The 3,032-nt window shown below is 38.0% G+C and overlaps 1 pseudogene; it reads right to left on the bottom strand.

The window, feature by feature from the left end:
* Positions 1-977: 977 nt before the first annotated feature.
* On the bottom strand, positions 978-1,875 carry LOC134209190 (uncharacterized; annotated as a pseudogene).
* Between the last annotated feature and the right edge of the window lie 1,157 nt (positions 1,876-3,032).

Genomic DNA, 3,032 nt, shown 5'->3' with positions numbered 1-3,032 from the left:
TAAGATAGCCTGACTCTCACAATGACATGTGAATGACATTTTACGACCTGAAACAGTTCAGTAACATTGAAAATTGGTACCAATAAATATATATAGGTTGCCACTGCCCGGCGACGGAAAACAGGCAACAACAAAAATAAAGAAGAACAAATTGAGAAGGGTTTCATGGTCATGGTCATGGTTATGTTGGCTATAGCTGGATATGTGAACATGTAGATCTTACCCGTAACACATCACGTCAAGGGTGGTCAAGGTAATCTATCGTAATATGCCAATAATGTAATATGCAAATAATGTCAAAATTCTCTATATCAAGAGATATAACTCTATATAGTCTGGAAGGGGAAATTAGCTCTATGTAAGAAATGTATTTTCTTTTTCTCTACTTGATTAAAATGACCTTGAGTATTGTTTTATATGATTTTATTTTTGTATTTCAGTGGTAGTACCAAGTTTTTTTGTTCCATGATTTGAATGTAAAAAATAATTGTAGCAAATATTCTAACAATTGTTCATTTTAAATAGAAAATTATTTAAAGCATCCAGTAAGTTAATGCAATGCTCATTTGCACTTTCCAGCAGGTCACCTTCAGTATCTCAACTTCGTCAAGAACAAGACACTGAAGACGATGTTACTGCAGAGGTCGCATATGTAAAGTTAAAATCAATTGTTGAATTTAAATGGAATGGTACTAACTCGTCTTATTCTAAGAAATTGATCATTCACATGAAAGCATATTCATATATTTATATCAAAATTTGTATACAGATATTAGTACTGAATTGAAAAGTCCATGGTGGGGACATATCTTTCCATAAAATCACTATCTCCCGTCTCCGGGGCTATTTTCTGTGCTTGTAACTATACTCATTATAAAATGCTCTTCAAAAGATTCTAGGGTATCACTGTTTACATTGAATGGCAAAGTATGGTGTATTAAATCGTATAACGAATAGAGCTTACCTGCCTTAGTGCCTCAATCCCTCCTTCTGTGCTGCTTCGGACAGAGTTGTTCATCATCAATTAGGAAACAAGTTGCTGGTACCGGCAGCAAGTGGTCATATTGCCCATCCGAGACGTTTGTTCCGGACCCCTCGAGGCATGCTCTCAGTGAAATCTTCCACAACTTCGTTGTAGAACCGAGAACTCCAGTAATGCTCCCCACGCTACAAGCGCGAGGACGATCCTTGGATGGCAGTATCGACGGTGATTATGTCTCAAGGCATCTCTGACGATGTTTTCAGTTGCTCAACTTGATCCTTGTTTGCATGGATGGTAGAGAGCGACGACGGCACCATGCTCCGCGTTATGACCAGCGTTGCGTAGGGACGTATTCATATTCTCCGTACCTTGGCCAAAGCGGGCGATGTGTACCACTGGAAAAAAATAAAAGATTGTATTTCTTCTGGTACTCATGCGCTATTGGATGAACTTGAGGTAATCCAATCGTAATTCATCCCACTTACAAAGTTGGAATCCGTTCTTCATAGTCAATACTGGTGTTCTCCTTGACTTACTGCGCATCCGGAATGTCGTACAAAGGTTATCAGCAGTTCCATTTGTAATCGCCGCTATAGTCATGCCTGTTTCAAACACGGAACACAGTGGAATGGCGAACGTCGTACGGATCGAAATCAATCGTCAATTCTTATGGCATCGTCACAATCCGGATTATCTACGCCCATCAGGATCCGTCCGTCTCGTCTTGTGGGATGCCTTCGATTCCGGAACACTGGAAACCATTCTCCTTTCCATTCGTCTGACAAAACGTATGTTTTTTCATTGACTCAATTTAGATATAAATCGTTCATACCTTTTTCCGCAACTGCAATAATCACAGTCAAACTTAGTAATATATTACTAAGAGCAGACATTTCACCATATTTTATCAAAATAACGGTTGAAATTTACGTCACGAGAATTTGGATTTAGAATATCCAAACCTGAGGAGATTCCAAACAAGTTTCGTTCGACTTTGTTTACGATGAGAAAATAAAACGTCAAATCAAATCCATTTCAGACTTGCTTTTGATAGGGACGAAATTTAAAAGTCATAATTGATTTTTAAAATATTTTCAATAATTAAGAATTTCAATAACTTTCAAGAGAAATCGTTTTTATACAACAAAAGTGGGTTGGGTGGTGAGTATTAATGTTTAAGGCAGTCAATTAATTTAAGTGTTAAATACGTTTTGTGACTTTCGTCCTTATGAAACGAGAATATCAATTTATTTTGTTATTATGTTGACAATAAAACAAAGCAAGCAACGAAACCAAGGAAAGCTTCTGTCACGAAGAGCTTTTATATATAGAAGTCTACGAATAATCAATGATTTTCAAATGATTTCAAATTAGCTAAAAGTTTCCCCGAAAGGAAACATAAACCAACGAATCTTTTAATTATAAATAATTTTGTGGATTTTCTCAAAATGGCACGCGGCGTACCCTTCAGAAAGATACCGCCGCGCTTTCTCCCCGTTACTTGATTCTTAGTTGGTATCGTGTTCAATAGATTTTTTCTATCCCAATCATTTATTATACTATGTTCGCACTATAGGGCCTTGTAACATGTTATTCGGCTATTTGATGAGCTTTCGATAATTTGGGCTGTGAACCATCCCACTGATTCGTTTAACTTTTAGTTAAATTTGACACTTCGATGGTTATTTTCCATCGTGGTTAAAATTTTACTCAAGCCGACCATTTGGTTTTGCAGATTGATAGTTATTCGGAACCAGAAATGGATTGGCGCTAATTTTCTCGCGAACAAAGTTTATTGTCGCGCTTATCTTTAGAATGCGGCGGCGGTCTTACACTCGCAGGCTCGACTGCAATAAAACGTCACGATAGCCGCCGTGTTAAAAGATAGGCAGAATTTTCCCTCAAAACAAAACCACTTGCTTTTCGCGAAATGACAGCAGTGTTCGACTGTTGGTTTGAGGCAACCAGTCACTGAGTACATGGAGAGCTGGGTACTGCGATGAAGCCGCTTTTCTGCGCTCAAGCAAGAAGGGATATTTGAAATCACTCC

Source organism: Armigeres subalbatus, chromosome 2, assembly GCF_024139115.2.
Source record: "Armigeres subalbatus isolate Guangzhou_Male chromosome 2, GZ_Asu_2, whole genome shotgun sequence".
Taxonomy (NCBI): domain Eukaryota; kingdom Metazoa; phylum Arthropoda; class Insecta; order Diptera; family Culicidae; genus Armigeres; species Armigeres subalbatus.
This window is presented reverse-complemented; position numbering and strand designations above follow the sequence as displayed.